Here is a 19,246-nt window from a genome sequence, read left to right on the forward strand (position 1 = left end):
TACCCATGAACTCTAACACAACTGTAAACTCGGCAGGCACCAAAACGTCTCCTGAGAAGCATAAATCCTTGCAATGGGCAGGCATCCAATTGTACTTCAAAAGCCGACTGCAAGCACAGGGTGGTTCAATGACTATACAGAGGCACGAGACTGTGGAGTAAGAACTTTTATATGGTTAGGTAATTCCACGGTGACTTACAATATCATATGTACTAATTGGGTTATTTTAAACCTTTAAATACATAGGTGACCACTCCTCCCCCATGCAAATACCTCACCCCTTTCAAACCCCCAAAGACAGGGTCTTCACCTAAAGAACACTGCCCTTACTCACTCACTCGCTTCTCTCTGGGCCATCAGCTTCTGACATAAATATGCTTGGGAAATGGTATATTGAGCCAGTAAGTATGACATCTAATGCCATGATGGCTTTAAAACATACAATAACATTAATCTCTTAGCAGATGAAAGACTCAGAAGTCTAAGAGTGATAGTGACAGAGTATTTAGCATTTGAACCAGATTTAAATAACAATGGTTACCTAAAATGTCATCACACTGTCAGAGGCCCGAAAGTTATCATTAAGCTATAGTGTGTGCAACTGTCCTGTGCATATGATACCCGTAATCATGAAGACAAATCTTGCAATAAACCTGTACTTCTATGCAACACCACCAGTCTGGATACTGTATAACATTTCACATCGATTTAACTCTTGGTGCCTGCAACTAAGAAATAAATATGTAAACTATTTATTTAAAAGTAAATGGGCTAACAACATGTAATCTGCCTGTCGACAATCCCAATATTCTGTTCTGTGAAGATGAATAGAATCCAAACCTGTTTCCCCGAGGCAAACTGATACCGAAAAACTGCTGGCAGTTGCTGCTTCGTTCAAGGGCGAAGCAGATGGCTCAGCGTAAGGAGAATAGCAGAGGCAAATGGAAACTACCTGAATTCAAAGGGAGCGTTTTAGGAATAGTGCATTTCTCTGCTTCCCTTTTATAATACGTCTTCCATTGCTATGAACAAGGCACACCTGTGGGATGCAGGTGTCCCAGGAACCATACTGGCCATTGAATACATTTCACCCAAAGAATGGATTTTAACTAATGTAAAGTGAAAACAGGAGATGCAGAAAGCCCCAGTTAAAATGGAACTCCATCCCTAAATGTGCAAATAGGCCCGACTGTATTAAAATATCAACAGCAAATCAAATAATATACATATATATAAAGAGAGATATCAATAACCTCTTTATAAATGTAACACTCTAAGATGATTATATAAGAATGTCTATCTGTGATATTTTTGTGATATTTTGAAATGGAGAATGTTACTGTGTAAATGTATGACAACCCATTGGTTTTCTAATATGGCTTCTCAAAGCTGATTTTGTGTCTTCTTGTGGACTAACCAAATGTCACAACTTCACTTTTGTCCTGCATACAGTTTTCAATTGGGGTTGGTGTATGTTCCCAGGAGCTTGGTCCTGTGCATCTCACAGTGGAAATATGTATGGCTGGTTGTCAAGAGAACTCATTAGGCACACAAGGAACAAAAGGGACCATCTGCACTAGGGCCCTCCCACAGGCACCTAGTTTTAGAATAAATATTCAAAAATACATCCATTAACCTTTCCTAAACTTACAATTTGAGGCGTTTCAAATTTAGTAAATCAGACAATCAGGCCTGTGTCTCTGAGCACAATATACATGGGGCCTTCCTTGAGAATTAACTGTATTTAATATTACTGGAAGTCAACTTTTCTCTAACATCACTTTAAGTCGGAAATGTGCTTTATTGAGATTGATACATGCCAATAGATATTCTTATGTTTTAGAATACTGTTTTTTCATTTGATTGTTGTTTTATGTTGTCACATGTGTCTTTTTAGAAGACGGACCTTTGCTGTCCCTTTTATTATGTATCAGAAAATAAAATTAAGTATATTTTTGTAAACCCAACCTTTGCTTGCATCTTGTGGTATATGCTTCACATAAGATAATTTCCTGCAGTCACCCCTTGCTAGTCTGAATTTCCAACCTATATGTTGACATCAATAGGTAGCTTGTTTGGAACCCCCATTTTCTATTGATTTCAGGCCACACCCCACAAGCCCCTAACAAAAAAGTGGACCAATTCTGCTCGAATAGCATTACCCTGTGTCTCTGAGGCCTGGCTTCAAACAGACTATGTTGCCATTAATTAGATTCAAGGCAATGGATCTGACCAGATATCATTTTATGAAAAATCCAAAAGATACCTGTCATTTCATTCAAATCAGTCACTGACTGAAGCAATTACAAATACCTGGTCTCATGACTCATTGTTCTAAAGCGTGAGATCTTGTTTATAGTTTAATCACATTTTTAGCTGTCATTTTGGAGCCATATGACAAAGAAAATCATTTGAATTTCCCAAGTAGATAAAAATAATCAGTCATGCGTCTAGGCAAGGGGGTCACAACAGGGGTCAGGGGTGCTATTAATGTGTCAGGTTGCTACCATGAATTATAGATTAAAAACAATTTTGTAAAAAAATATAGAAATGTGAACATCCAATGAAGTTTTGGGGGGTGTATTCTCTAGAAGTGTGTGACTGTGAAGCAGGCCAATGGAAATATTGGACCAATCAGCAGTTTGGCATTATCATGACATAAACATGGGAATGTTGGTCATTTTAAAATATGAGAAGGAGAGGGGGCAGAATTCTGACACAGAAAAAGTGTCAGGAAAGAACTCATCCTATTGGTTTAGTGCTGAAAATGGTTATTCTCTGCAGATGACAAAGCCTTATCCATGTGGGAATGGAAATCAACTTGCTCTGATACAGACTTGCTTTCCAATAGGATGGAAAGGGACCAGGAGGGCCTACTGGTTGGGAATTCGGGAACACAAGAGGGTCTCCATGCCATTAAAGATCATGAGTATGAGAATCCCCCAAAATAATAGATATGTACTCATTACAACAATTTTTCTGCTAAAGTCCAAAAAGGGGGCGGTATGGGAAGCTGTAACAAAAATACATTGATTTTAAATGGGAAGTGGACAGTGCATTCTCATTGCATTTAAAATCAAGTGAGCTGTTATTTCAGTCCAACCCAAAATCCTTTTGTGAGCTGTGTGCACAGTGATGCAAATAGCACTTCTACGCAATCTGTGCCCCTTTCTTTGCAAATCAGAAAAAGTGAACATTGAGCTGTGATATGAAGATGTCCATACCATAGCCTAACAAAGATGTACTTAATAATGTGTGTTCTGTGAAGGCTATAGCTATTTAATAAGGATTCAGAAATTAGAGAAAGTTGAATTATGTAATTTTCAATCCCATAGAAAATGATGATAATAAAAGTCCCAAATACCACTCATTATTGAAACTGCACAGTGGGAATCTATTTGTGAAAAGGTGGGAGGGACACTTATACCTGTTTAATAAAATCCTAAAATCATACTCCCAGGTTGGGCAGGTAAACCAAATTCTGTGCATTCTGAATCAATAACACTACGTCCATAACTCAAAATCTGCAATTCAGTGCAAACATACTTTGAAATTACGTACACATACTAGCAACCCACAACACCATATTTGCATGTGAAATGGGATGTAGGCGACAGTTCTCAGATTGCAGCATTTGTTGGTGTAATTGGGGAAAGCAACATTTTCAAATGGTTTGTCATGTGACTTATTACGTAATTTAGAAATGTTTTGAAGTAAAGAGAGTTCTGATAGAGTGCAGCAGAATTATCACTAGAATGCATATTGCTATTGCTATTCAGAGTTAAACATATAGAGATTTATTTATGTAAATGGATGCATGTGTACGCGAAATATCGAGATAGATGGAGGAAGGTATTTTAGTTTTTGTAGAGAAGCTGTTTGTGATTGTGTAGTATTGTGGTGACGCCCCAGTGGAAAGCTTGGGATCCACCTTTTCATTTATTTTATTTCAATAAAACATAATGTTAATTCCTAAATTAGCCTGTTTATTCTGTCCCGAGAATTGTGGGGAAGATTGTATGTCAAAGGGCATTAAATCGGGGGTGCCAATATATAGCAGTTAATTTCTGCCACAGTACATAATTAATATATATTGTTTTCAATTTACAACAGTTTGCACTCATAATAATTTTACAAGTGTGGCGAGAATAACAAGTTATAAATGCCAGGACAATAGCAAATTGCTGTGTAATGATTGGACAGTAACTCCATATGAGGTAACTCCATTTGAATGCATTACTAAATGGAATGCTTATTTTAAGCAGTAATGAACTCTGTATACGGTGTAAATTGTGAGAAATGTATATTTGTTTTACTTCATTTTTTGTTGCTTGTGTACACTGGTTATGTGGAAGCTAAATTAGCTTATAAGATTGACTGATAATGGGGTAACTTTCTTAGAACGACCTACTTTTTTTCTACACATTTCGTTCTCTCTTTATCCTGCGTTATTCCTCTGCATCTTTTTTCTAGCACTGTATTTTTGCCATTGTATCTTTCTTTTAATTTCTTTCAAGCACATTTTCTCTCCTCTTTTTCCATCTTGGTTATTAAGCGTTTTTCTTGTCTATCCATCTCCTTTCTCCACATGTCACTCCTTGACTCAAGGGGTTGTACAAACAAGGATCCCACACATCTGGAGTGCTGAACAGTCTTTCATAAAATTATACCACAACCAGTGAGAAGAAAGTAAAATGGCAAGATAAATGTCTCAAGCAACTGGCTGACGTCAAGTAGCAGTGACAGTGAAGGGAACTGAGCCACATAATACCAGGATTGCAGCACTTCAAACAACAAAGACAGGACGAAAATGTCTGTCTGCTGAAACAGTACTGAAATGCTGGTGGGGCACTCCCATCACGGGAACCTCTTGGGTAGTCTACAGAAGTTGCATTGGACATGCAGGGAGCTCTTCTCCGATGTCACCGTTCCCCACCCATTCTCTGACAGTATTTTCAGGCACTGACTCCCCCTCGCCAGTGCCATGTTATCTCCACACTTGAAAACTGGACAAATCCCTATTGTGTGAGCAGTGAGTGATTGAAAGGAAGTTGGGGGGAGCGGTTGACAGGTGTCTGATCTGTCTCAATCTCTTCTCCAAGTGACCTGTATTACCACAAAGTACTCCTGTGCGATGTTCTGTACTTCTGGCTTATTCTAATTGAGACACCATGGTTGTATTGGTTGTATTTTCTGCAGTTTTATATACGTTTTATTTTTTCTCCCTTTTTGTCACTCCCCCCCAGCTGTTTTCTCATTCTTGTATTTTTCCTGTGTCTTTTATCTCTTTCCCTATGTTCTTTTTTTCTGTTAAGATCTGACTGAAGATAGCTTCAAGTATAAACCAGAACTGAAGCATCTGAAAAAAGAAAATACTCATCACAAGGGGCTATGGGTTGCTGCAACACAGTTACATGATGCTACAAGTTGGTTCAGCAGTTTGTTATGGTGCTTCAATTCACTCCACTGTTTCATTGGTGTTGGAATATTATTCCTTCCATGTAGGACTGTGTGTGAAAATGTGACAAATGCAAGCAGCATCCATCCCTTGGCCACTCCTATAGCTTGCCTTCTCCTGCCTTCCAAGGGCGAGATAGCTCCTCCATGGCTCTTCAGTAAGTCCAGCTCTCAGGCACAGGGGCCTCAGTTGATAAGCTTGGGCAATGCTCAGAGGTCTTGAGAGCGGACTCCATCTGACGCAGTTTACATGGGAAAAGTGCACGAGTGTGAATGTATTTATGTTGGGATAACTCTACTGGGTGATTCAGAGTGCATTGTGATATCATCTGTGTGCTTACAGGCTGCACAATGGGGGCCTCATAGATAAAATAACACAGCTTCCAACACCTGCTGAATTTCAGGAGTTTTGTGCATTAAATGCACTTCAACCGAAGGTTTTTAAGTGAAGTTCAAGGGTTCTGTTTCACTGGACTTATTCACCTTAACTGTCCCTTAACTATGTTTTTTTCTTACTGAAAGTCAAGCGATTTGTTATGCTATACATCCCACCAACTGTAAATCTACCTTGTTTCTTCTGATCACATAACTGATGTCCTATCCTTTGTTATCAATATATGTTCTTAAGTTACGCAACATGGGGTTTATCATGGTTTTTTTGTCCAGTAGATAATATTGGATTACTAAAAGTGTACTGGGATGAGGAACAGGGAGGAGGGGTATTTCATGAATGGGGTATTGGGATGAGGAAAAGTGAGGTGGCGGTAGTAGAGAATTGGGACGAGGAAGAGAGAGATATGGTAATGGGGTACTAGGACAAGAAACAGTGAGGTGGTGGTAATGCAATGGAATATTAATGGGGTGCTGGGACAAGGCTGAGGGAGGCAGCGAAATAAAACCAATTACTAATGGGTTACTGAGATGAAGAAGAGGGAGGCGGGGCAATGGCATAGATTCCTATTGGGGTACTGGGATGAGGAAGGGGGGCAGGGTAATACAACTGATTACTAATGGGGTACAGAGACGAGGAAGAGTGAGGCAGGTCATTTTAAAAAAAATGTATTGTGGTTATTAGACATCTCAATTTTTCACATCATTCATACTCAAAATACATTAATCACAACTTCAGCAATTACATATTAAATACAATATTAAATCACATACTTCTAGAACTTAATGAAACCTAATTCATTCAGTAATCTCAACACTTCTAAAGCAAGAAAAGTTTCATGACCAGTAGACAGTCGAATCCAAAAGTCCTCAACGTTTAGCTATTCTTTTCTATTTTAATTGGTTATTTATAACACGCTTAATACCCAGAAGTTTCTAAGCACTGGCCCGGGGATCTAACCTGTGTTTCTCCGTGTCGTCTTGCTTCAAGACAAGCGCGTTTCGCCTGAGCTTTCCTCCCGAGACTATGTACAAAATGCAAAAAACCTCCCAAGACTATAAACAAAATGCAACAAAAACATGACTCTCAATTCCGATGTTGCTCCACATTAAACTGCCAATTGTTTCAAACTCTTATCCTTTAATTCCCCACACAAGTTATAATTATTGTGCAAATGCTGTTGCTTATTCCGTATTCTCAAAATCTCCCTGGTAAGGATCGAATTCAGACAAAATCTTACAGACTCCTGCATCCACTTTGAGTTCCAAAATCATCGTAAATAAGAGGGTAGAGTTTGTCTCAGTTTGTCCACCACAAAGAATGATTTTGCCAATTCCAAACTTTGCATTTGATTAATTGTACAAATCCAGTCCACTTTCATAAGAGCATCGTTTACCCACAAATCCAGTGTACAAATCCAGTCAGCTTTCATAATAGTATATTTAACCCCACTTGGATGATCAATCAGGTCCACCTCCAATTGATCACATGTCAATAATATGCCTCTATATTCAATTTTGTTAATACTACACTAGTTCCCTGTTCCAGATGAAACCTGATATCTTCATATAATTATTTTTTGTTAAGAGTAAGTATCAATCTATAAAGTGAGATTACCTTCCAATCTTAATAGGCTTGCAGACATTGCAGGCCAAGTCCATAGGGCAGACTGGACTTTGGGAAAGACTGTGGAATGTTTAAAAGTTTTCTCCATAATCTCCCCTCAATTCTTGTCCAGTTCACTGCTCAAGCTAAAGGCCTGACATCCATTTCATACAGAACTGTAGGAATAACATTCCCCTTATAGAACTTTATTAGTCGAAGAACAGTATAACTGTCAGGAATCAGGGGTGGAAGTTATGGAACCGCTGGCGGCACTAGCTAGCGGTTACCTCGCTCTAGTCCTCATCCAATATGGCGGTGAACCGCTGGCGGCACTAGCTAGCGGTTACCTCGCTCTAGTCCTCATCCAATATGGCGGAGGACTCTATAAGTACTGACTCCGCCTCCCTGTGCGGTGCGTTGTATCTGTGTTTGCTTCTCGCACTCTAACGCTCCGTTGCTCTCTAGTATTTTCCCTTCCATTGGGCTTCCTTAGCCGCCTTAGTTTTCCAACTTTATCCAATCTAGTACAACCTTAGTTTCTCGCTGCATTTCCTTCTTTCGTATTCTTAGGGTTCACGGCGTGTACTCCGCTGTTTCACCGCTTCGGGGACTTGCTGTCTTGCTTACCTGGATTCTTGGCTCCTCCTACTTCTCTGCTCGACATCTCACCGTTCCTTCCTTGCTGCCTGCAGCCTTCTCTGTGCGCGGCACTCTTTTGCACTGTTTACTACTTACCTTTGCCGCCCGGTACATCTAACCTTGCGGCACTCCCTTCCTGTATCTGGTTTATTTATTACTCGGCGGTATCTGCCATCTATTCCTTCCACTGGGTATTTCATTTCGGGTTTCCTTCTTAGGCCATTTGTTCTCCTTTCCTTCCAATTTTTCGTCTATTATCCTGCTACTTACTTACGATTTCCTTGTTGCTATCGAAGGATTCTACTTGCAAGTCTTATTCTGAGCTCTGTCTGGAAGCTGGTCGCGGACATCTGGTTACTTCCAGTCAGCCTTCGCTATCCACCTTTCTTCCAACGGCCTGGGTTATCAAGGACTGCCTCACCTCCTACCATCAAGACCTACAGGGTTTTTTCTGCTTTGGCTTTTTCCCTGAAAGTGAGGCTGGCCCCACTGGAGGCACCCAAGACAGGTTCCCACTACTGTCACGGTGGCCTCTGGAGGGGATAGACCTTATCTCCGTGAAAAGAAGGTCCGGATTTATAAGGACGAGTCATCTAGCAACAAGAAGAAGAAGCTTCCAAAGAAGAAGAATCCGCTCCAGGATCTATCCTCTGAAGAATCCGGTGAGGAGATAGGGGAGGTGGGACCGACGTCTGACAGAATACAACGCCATACATTACCCATGGCGTCCTTGGAGCAGTACCAAGAGCTGGTCGCAGCCATGCAGAATCTCACTGCGGAAGTCCAGTCTTTGAGAACAGAGAATCTCGCCCTTCGACAGCAGGTCGTACTGCACCGAGATGATCATGGGGATTTACCTACTATGCCACTCTCTTTTGGCAAATATGATGGCCATCCGGGAGGACTTAAGGAATTCTTGGACGCCTGTAAGGTATACTTCACCTTCAGACCTCATGCCTATGGAACCGATCGATCTAGAGTCGGATTCATCATAGCCAATCTTCACGGAAACGCCTTGTCTTGGGCTACCCCGTTAGTCACAAACGAAGATCCTGCATTGAATAACTTTGACCAATTTGTAGCTGCATTTAAGGACAGGTTTGACAGACCTGAAGTTCTTTACTCTTCCTTGGAAGCTATCCTGGACGTCCGCCAGGGAAACACAGACGTCCAAACATACATTTCCAGATTCCTGAGACTTGCGGCCAAGGCGGATTGGCCGGACTCAGCACAGCAAACGATCTTTCGACGAGGTCTTCAAGACGAAATTAAAGACGAGCTAGCTCGAGTAGCTCGTCCTTCTTCTTTTCGAGACCTGATGACCTTAGCCCTCCAGATAGAATTTCGATTACATGAACGTCGTCAGGAAAGAAGACGGTTTCGCGGAAACCAGCAGGTAACTGGTTTACCCACCCAAGCTCCGGTTCAGAGAACGCCTCCCTTAACAGAGGAACCCATGCAGATCGGGGCTACTCGTGGTCCTCTTACTCCGGAAGTGAGAAGACGCCGTAAGGAGGCAGGTTTATGCATGTATTGCGGATCTTCAAAACATTTTTTACGGAATTGTCCAGAAGTTCCTCCCAGGCGGAAGGAAAACTACAACCCCCGAACCGTGGCAAGGGAAGTGTCGGGGGATTTGCCAAAAACCCTTGCTACCATGCAGGAACAATAGGGGACACAGAAGTAAATAGTCTGATGGTGTTCAAGGTCTCACTATGGATATCGGATTCTAAACAAGTCGAAGTGTTGGCTATGTTGGACTGCGGTGCCGCAGGAAACTTTATGGACCTACACTGGGCTAAGGAAAACCTTGTTCCCACGAAACCGAAGTCAAGGGCCATTCCCGTAGAAGAGGTTGATGGAACACCTTTGTCCTCAGGACCTATTGTAAGTGAGACAATTCCCCTGCGAATGGCACTGGACCACCACCAAGAGGTTCTGGTTTTTGACCAGATCAGAGCGGCACATTTTCCGTTGGTATTAGGCATTCCCTGGTTAAGGAAGCATAACCCTCATATAGATTGGACCGCAAATAGGGTCAGCTTTGACTCCCAGTTCTGTAAGACAAATTGTATGGACCCTTTTGCCATCAAGGAAGTAGCCAAAGAAGAGACCAGGGTCATCGGGCCTGTAATCGTGTCAACAGTCCCAACTCAGTATCAGGAATATTCTGAGGTGTTCCTGGATACCATTCCTAAAAGCCTACCTCCACACAGGGCCGAAGACTGTTGTATTGACTTGTTACCCAACTCTACGGTGCCCTTTGGTCGAATGTACCCCTTGTCCCTTCCCGAACGAGGAGCTCTCAGAATCTATCTCGATGCCCATCTCCAAAACGGATTAATCCAAGAATCAAGATCATCTTGTGGGGCCTCTTTATTCTTTATACCAAAGAAGGACACCACTGAGCTACGTCCATGCATAGACTACAGAGGTCTCAACAAGATAACCATCCGAGACAGATACCCTATGCCCCTTATAAGGGACATCCTGGAGGCGGTGCAGGGTGCAAGGTATTTCACCAAACTCGATTTAAGGGGTGCCTATCACCTCCTGAGAATAAGACACGGAGATGAATGGAAGACGGCATTCCGGACCCCTTTTGGGTTGTATGAATACAAGGTAATGCCGTTTGGCCTTGTGAACGCTCCAGCAGTTTTTCAAAGATATATGGACAAGGTGTTTGCAGACAAGTTATTCTTGTCAGTCGTAGTCTATCTAGACGACATCCTGATTTATTCTGAAGAATTAGCCGATCACCGGCAGCAAGTTAAGGAGGTTTTGCACCGACTACAGTTCCATCAACTGTTGGTCAAACCTGAAAAATGTCAATTCGAAGTAACCTCAGTGTCCTATCTAGGATTCATCCTATCACAAGAAGGCATCAAGATGGATCCCAATAAGGTCAAGGCAATCATGGAATGGAGGGAACCAACTAACATTAAAGAACTACAGAGCTTCCTCGGATTAGCCAACTTTTACAGGAGGTTTATTCCCAACTTTTCTAGGATGGTACTCCCTCTAACTTCATTGCTTAAGAAGGGAGTTAAGTTCGCCTTCGACAAGGAACCCCGAGAGGCTTTCCTTTTTCTCAAAAAGAAGTTCTCCAACGCACCCATTTTAGCTCAACCAGATCAGTCAAGACAGTTCATCCTAGAAACTGATGCTTCTGTAGGAGCGGTAGGAGCAATTTTACTACAATGTTCGGACGATGGCTATGAACATCCTGTAGCCTATTTTTCCAAGACTCTGACCAGTAGTGAAAGGAACTACTCTGTCTTAGAAAGAGAGTTATTGGCCATCAAATTGGCTTGCCTAGAATGGCGTCATCTCTTACAAGGTGCCATTCACTGCTTTATTATCCGCACGGATCATCGTAATCTCAGGGTCCTACAGCAGATGGAATGCTCCAACGCAAGACATGCCCGATGGGCCTTCTTCTTTTTGCAATATGATTTTGTAATTACTTACATTCCTGGGACAGAAAACAAGAAAGCAGATGCATTGTCACGAAGTCTCGGAGAAGGATCGGAGTACTGTCAAAGACAAGACTTGATGTTACCTGGAATTAAGATTCTGGCTTCCACCACCTCCTTTCTAGAAGAATTAATACCTAAATATCAAACCTGCACTGAGCTTCCTTCAACTGTGGTTCAAGGAGACGATGGGTTGTTCTATCATGAGAAGGCGTTATTCATCCCTACCAAGAAGCTTCAAAGCAAGGTTCTTTCCTGGTGCCATGACACCCCTTTGACTGGCCATCCAGGAATTCGAAAGACTTGTGAACTACTGAAGAGGAACTTTTGGTGGCCAAGGCTTAGAGAAGATGTATACCAATATGTGTCGACTTGTGCGGTTTGTGCCTCCAGTAAATACCAGACGGGCAAACCATTTGGATTATTGCAACAACCGCCTCTTCCGGAACGCCCTTGGGAACACATATCCATGGACTTTATTGTGGATCTCCCCCAGTCCTATGATATGACTGTAATCATGGTGACTGTGGATTCCTACAGTAAATTGGCACACTTCACTGCATTTAAACAAGTTCCATCCGCCCCTGATACGGCAGTTGCCTTCCTTAGAGACATTGTCCGTTTACATGGATTGCCCAGGACTATAGTGTCGGATAGAGGATCTCAATTCACCTCCCGACTCTGGGCTACCTTCTGCCATGTTTTGAGCATACAAAGAGCTCTTTCCTCTGGTTACCATCCAGAAAGCAATGGCCAGACGGAAAGACTCAACGCCAGCCTAGAGCAATATTTAAGATGTTTCTGTAGTCATCAACAGAAGGAATGGTTTCAATTCCTCTCGCAAGCAGAGTTTGCTTATAACAACACTTTGCACACGTCGATTCAGATGAGTCCTTTTCTTTGTACTTATGGATTCCACCCACACCATCTACCCCCTGTAATTCCACCAACTACCAAGATCCCTGCTTTGGATGGTACATTTAAAGACCTGCATGAGGTACATGATCTAGCCAAGAAGGCTCTCCTGGCGAGCCGTCTTACACAAAAGAGGTGGGCAGATAGAAGCAGACGATCTAACCCAGGCTGGAAGACGGGACAATTAGTCTGGTTGTCCACCAGATTTCTCCCAAAATGGGTCCATACCGGGAAGTTTTCCCCACGTTTTATTGGGCCCTTCACCATCATTCAACAGATTAACCCGGTGGCTTACAAGATAAAGCTCCCTATATCTCTCAAAAGGGTGCATCCTGTGTTCCATGTCTCCTTACTCAAGGAGCATAAGGAAGACCCCTTTCAAAGACCAGCTCGTCGGAGACTTGCTCAGGTGGAGGAGATTCCAGAGGAATACGAGGTGGCTCGGCTAATCGATTCCAGGTATCACCAGGGCAGGTTACAATACCTGGTACATTGGAAAGGCTATCCGATAGCTGAGAAGTCTTGGGAACCTAAGAGCCATCTCCATGCTCCCAGTCTGGTAAGAAGATTCCATCGGTTACACCCGAGCAAACCAGGGGGATCCCCGAGAAAGAGGGGGTATACTGTCAGGAATCAGGGGTGGAAGTTATGGAACCGCTGGCGGCACTAGCTAGCGGTTACCTCGCTCTAGTCCTCATCCAATATGGCGGAGAACCGCTGGCGGCACTAGCTAGCGGTTACCTCGCTCTAGTCCTCATCCAATATGGCGGAGGACTCTATAAGTACTGACTCCGCCTCCCTGTGCGGTGCGTTGTATCTGTGTTTGCTTCTCGCACTCTAACGCTCCGTTGCTCTCTAGTATTTTCCCTTCCATTGGGCTTCCTTAGCCGCCTTAGTTTTCCAACTTTATCCAATCTAGTACAACCTTAGTTTCTCGCTGCATTTCCTTCTTTCGTATTCTTAGGGTTCACGGCGTGTACTCCGCTGTTTCACCGCTTCGGGGACTTGCTGTCTTGCTTACCTGGATTCTTCGCTCCTCTCTTCGCTCCTCCTACTTCTCTGCTCGACATCTCACCGTTCCTTCCTTGCTGCCTGCAGCCTTCTCTGTGCGCGGCACTCTTTTGCACTGTTTACTACTTACCTTTGCCGCCCGGTACATCTAACCTTGCGGCACTCCCTTCCTGTATCTGGTTTATTTATTACTCGGCGGTATCTGCCATCTATTCCTTCCACTGGGTATTTCATTTCGGGTTTCCTTCTTAGGCCATTTGTTCTCCTTTCCTTCCAATTTTTCGTCTATTATCCTGCTACTTACTTACGATTTCCTTGTTGCTATCGAAGGATTCTACTTGCAAGTCTTATTCTGAGCTCTGTCTGGAAGCTGGTCGGGACATCTGGTTACTTCCAGTCAGCCTTCGCTATCCACCTTTCTTCCAACGGCCTGGGTTATCAAGGACTGCCTCACCTCCTACCATCAAGACCTACAGGGTTTTTTCTGCTTTGGCTTTTTCCCTGAAAGTGAGGCTGGCCCCACTGGAGGCACCCAAGACAGGTTCCCACTACTGTCACGGTGGCCTCTGGAGGGGATAGACCTTATCTCCGCGAAAAGAAGGTCCGGATTTATAAGGACGAGTCATCTAGCAACAAGAAGAAGAAGCTTCCAAAGAAGAAGAATCCGCTCCAGGATCTATCCTCTGAAGAATCCGGTGAGGAGATAGGGGAGGTGGGACCGACGTCTGACAATAACAGACTAGTTGAATTATTTTAGCCTCAATGTCTGATTCTGCGGACGCTATCGATGGATAAGATATTACTCTAAATCCTAAATATAGGACTTCCGTGGTTATTGGAATAGATTGTTCACGCAAGGTCCATCCAAATCTTGCAACCCTTTCAAAGGCTGACTGAAGCATACAATATTCGACTTAGCTGGATTAATTTGCAGATCATTTAGCCTGGCATATTCGCCGAAAGATGTTAACATCGTTGAAGGCCAAATGGGGAAGGGGTGGAGGGTAACAGGGGAGTAGGAGGGCATAGGGGTGGGGATTGTTATTGTTCAGAAAGGCTTAAATATCAATGAAAACAAGTTTAAAAAAAATAACTATATAATCCCTGTAGGCCATCCAAATGTTGGCCAAATGGTCTATTTTCAGGCCACCTAATGCTTTGGAATTCAGAGCATCAGACAAATCGGCTAAATAGAGATTAATAGAGGGGGAAGAATGCAGCCCTGCCTCACTCCTCTCTTTGTAGGAATTGGAGATGAAAGAGGACCTTGAGAATTTAACCTGACCTGGATACTAGTTTTCTCATGCAGATAGATAATGATTGCAAGGCGATTTAAGGGGAGTCCTCATTGCTTTAACTTAGAGCACAATCTTTCCCTGTTGATTGTATCAAAAGCCTTGGACAATTCAATCCAGGTCTCATATAGCACAAGATTGCCTTCAATCATGACTCACCTCTGCGAGAAGGGGAAAAGACCCCTACGGAATCCAGTTTGTTTTGTAAACTGGAGTCTGAATGGGGTGTGTGCTCTGCATAGCTTATGCATTAGTATGTTGTATTGTATTTAATTTGTATTGCACATTCAGAAAAGCACTGTACATAATCAAATATGAAAATAGTACAAATTACAGTAATTGCAGTCAGATTAAAATATTAAGAGTCCAGAGAAATTAAGTGTTGCTTGATAGAAATTAGCAAAAGGGTCAATAGATTTAATAGAAAGAGCCAGAAGATACAAGGGAGGTCAGATAGCGGGAAGCCAATCCATGGGATTTCTTGAAAATAGCACAAAACAAACACTAAAACCAGTGGGCAAAGCAAGGAAACGGTGCCAGGCTTCACTTCTCAAGCAAGTCTTCAATGAGATTTGCAGCTTTTCTGAACCTGCCTTTATCATTGCTATGGGACATCATGACATTTTCAAAAGAAAACTCCGAATTGGGTGTCTTTTTTTTACTTGTTGCATGATGCAAAAGTTAACAACATATCAAAACATGCCCTCTATGGGGAGTCCAATTTAACTAAGACTACAGCGTCGCTTGCACCAACTCCATGTAGGGATCTGATGGGGAATGGACTCGGCTGAAGGGGCCTTGTAGGGCTCCTCATTGTGGTGCTGATGCTTATGGCTGTGGCCAACACGCCCACTAAACGCAGTGAACGTCACACTCCAGGCAGAAGATGGGGAGGCCTAGTGCATACATTAAGGTTCCAATAGCAAAGAACTATTTTAAAAAACGGGTGATAACAGCTTCGTATATAATCAACTAATGAGGTCAGAGTTTGTATTGATTAACAATAAAGACTTGAGCATACTGAAATATGAAATGTTCTAATGGCTTCTTACCAATGTCATGTAAATAAATTAATGTTGTAAAGGACTTCATCTCAGAGTCAGGGTGCGTAATCCCGAAACTTTGCACCGGTGAAGTGTAATTGTGCACGGTATGTGCATTAGGACAAATAATGTCTAATTGCAAAATCTATTTCATATTTACATCAGGGGCACTTTAAACCCAGTGCAAATGCTGTGCAAAAGTACACTTGCACTGGTGCACATTTTCTATAATATTGCCTGGAATCGGCTGCACGACTTTCAAACCACATGGAATGCTCTAGATAACGTTAACTCCCCCCTCCCCACCGCCCCCACAGAAATCTGCACCAAACATACCAGAAAAGGTGCCCAAACACATTGTATGCAAACTTTGGTCCATATCGTTTAACAGAGCAAATGTTTTTGGTCACCAGTCAGACTGCTTCCCGATGCACCTAGGAACTCACTCACTGTAGATTCTGAAACCAGTTTCACCAGCAAAGTTCACATTTGGGCAAACTGAGTTGGGAAACAGCCAATAGCAATGGTGAAAAGTGCTGCAAGTAAAATTGCATGACAGCTGAAGTATGTCTTACATCCAGCTTTCTCTCCCTAAATACCTCCCGGCCAGAGTCCTTTGGTCTTCTGGCTCCAACTCTCAGTATGTCAAATGCTTCTCCAAGCACTCCAAGAGTGGGAGGTAGATCATTTTCCTCGACTGGCTCCTCCCTCTGGAATGGCCTACCTCCCCCTCAGACTTGAGCCGTTCCAGAAACTTCTCAAGACTTTCCTCAACCTTGCTAACTCTCCATCTGCTGCTGTGACTGGGGCCTGGTCCCATCAGAGTCATACGGGAGCCAGAACACCCCCTACCAGTTCCCCCAGAATCCGTTATCAGCACATGCCCTCGGGCTCCCTTCCTGGGACTAGCCCAAGTTGGTCCTACCTGTCCACCACACTCACTCCCCCTTCCCCTGGCACTTGCCACCATGGCCCACCCAGCACTTGCCTGCCCACACCCTAGGGGGCTCTCCACTCTTGCGCTTCCCCCTCTACCACCTCCCCCTTGCACTTACCACCTTGTCTTGTATCTGCAAAGTTGAATTGTCACAAGGCCAATAACCTTTTTGATTTCCATGTCCCCATCTTATCTTGTGGCGCCTGGAAACACATTTGTATAGGCACCATACAAATGTCCAATAAATAAATGGGTAGCCCACTGTACTTTTAAAAAGTCTATGCTATCGCTTTCTAACACGAAATTATGTATTGCCTGGTTATGAGATGGCATCTACCTAAACTGTAAACTTCTTAAATGAAGACCATAAGCACAACAGGCTAAAATACTTCTGTGTTTGAATTTTTACATTCTTAGAGGAAATATAGGATGGAAACGAGATGCGTGACTGATCACAGGGACTGTTTTTTTTTACTGCATGACACCTATATTAGCAACAAAAACAATGGAGAGGGCATCTATGTGTCCTCAAGCGAATTCAGATATTCACAACAATTTACCGTTCTTCCCCAATACCAAGGGATTTTCTGCTTTACACTTGTGGGTGAAGGCTGTGGGGTCAAGTCGTAATATTTGCAGTCATGTTCAAGCACTGAACAGTAAGCATTTGCTGCATGAACATGAAAACAAAGGCAAAGCTAGAGCAAGGAAGCTATCAGACATGGCTGCCATGCAATATTCCTACGAGCAGCCCTCAGGGATGTCCAAAAAAATATATATTCTCTTTGCAGAGATCGGGGCGGGACACAACGACAGAGATGAACCAAAGCGACTCTAAGCTCGAGAAAAAGAAGAGTGGAGTGAAGAGGCATGAAGACAGAAAAGTAGCATGGGTGCTGAAGGAAATGGGGAACTATGCAAACAGATTACGTATGGAGTGCAGGGGCTGCGAAGGAGTGGGATGGCACCGGGAGTGGACCCGCTCTTCCAGGCAGCTATGAGGACCCCTAGAGATTCAACCGCCACTTAGTGACGGAAGACATGGATTATGATTGGCTGGCTGGAACTGAACATTTCCTGTCGTGTCGGGACTGAAGGGGAGCATGCAGGTCCTTAGAGGGGACGCACATCTCCATACAGCCTTCAGAAGCCTAGGAAAATGCAGCTGTACTGTCACTTAGTGCCCAGAAGTCAAGGATTGCAATAGCTGCTTGGAAGTGAACATTCCAGGTCGGGCAGTAAATGTGAAATAATGGCTGGAATTAAGGTACATAATCCTAGTGTATAGACCCTAAGCGTGATCAAAGTGGCAATATAGCTAATGTCTTGATGTGCTCACTGCTACCTACGGTGGGGCCCAGAGACACATATCAAGTGCCAAAACTGCAGCCAGTTATTTACCTATGAAACCCCTTCAGTTATTAATCAAGCATAAACATGCATGCCACTTGTAGGGTTACTTGGAAGGAGAGGAATGATATGTTCATAGAATCAGATGTTACCCCGGAGTGCTTGCCAAGGTTTTCAGAAGAGTTATGGGAGACCACTCTTAGGAGAGCATATCCCATTGACAATAGGGTCAGACTATAGATCAGTACTTCTTGCTGACTGAGGCATGTTTTATTGATTTGCACTCTTCCCATCCTATCTTCTTTCCCGTCCATCCTATCCCTATTCATCTTGGGACGGGGTGAGACGATCAGGGGAGACTCCTTGAGGTTTCTGATGCATTATTTTGACAGCAAATATATTGGTGGTTCCGCTACAGTGTAGAGAGAACAAGTGTGGTTTGTTTTTACTACTGATGTTTATTTTTTAAGTATTTTCATGGCACGTTCCCCTGTACACATTTTCAACGAAAATTAAATCAGAGTGAATTATTGTAAACATCTCCAAGAATAATTAGTAACTAGTGGCACTAATTTTACCAGGATTTGAAGTAAGGTTGTCACCCCACCTGGATTCAAACTTTTACTTCAACCATCTCCAGCAAAAGCATTATGTTAAAAGAGCTATGAAATGTCGACTTGATCAATGCCTCTGGGTCTGACAGTCCAAAACAATGAAGTACGGTAGAGGGGCTCTCTCATTATTATGCACTTTTGGTTTGAGACACAGCCCCATCGCCACACCTCAGTGATGCCAGCAAGGCAGAAACACGTCCCTGGGCTTGCCGATGATGCTCCTGCTCTGAGGAGAATTGGACAGCATTTTGGTTGACCTAGTGGCAAGGACAGACTGAGATGCAGTTAGATATTTCACATATGTTATGTCACTGTGGGTTAAAAAGTAATTGCAAATACTTGTCAGTGGATCCAGTTCCTGGGAGTGGACCAGTGATGGAGGATCACCTGGATGGCCGGTCCTTGGGGAGTGGGACACTGAGGGGTGAAATGCAGTATCCCCCTTCTTTGAACACCTTTTCTCCATCCTACTGTGTAGGATATACCAAAGCACTGCTCCCCCCTGCCCCCGTT

The 19,246-nt window shown here is 43.2% G+C and overlaps 1 protein-coding gene across 22 annotated transcripts in view; it reads right to left on the reverse strand.

Moving 5' to 3' along the window:
- The window catches only part of CTNND2 (catenin delta 2), a 3,553,726-nt gene that overhangs the window by 964,516 nt on the left and 2,569,964 nt on the right, over positions 1-19,246 (reverse strand). The window lies entirely within an intron of this gene.

Source organism: Ambystoma mexicanum, chromosome 5p (assembly GCF_040938575.1).
Source record: "Ambystoma mexicanum isolate Mex_15411 chromosome 5p, UKY_AmexF1_1, whole genome shotgun sequence".
In the NCBI taxonomy this organism is placed as follows: Eukaryota; Metazoa; Chordata; class Amphibia; order Caudata; family Ambystomatidae; genus Ambystoma; species Ambystoma mexicanum.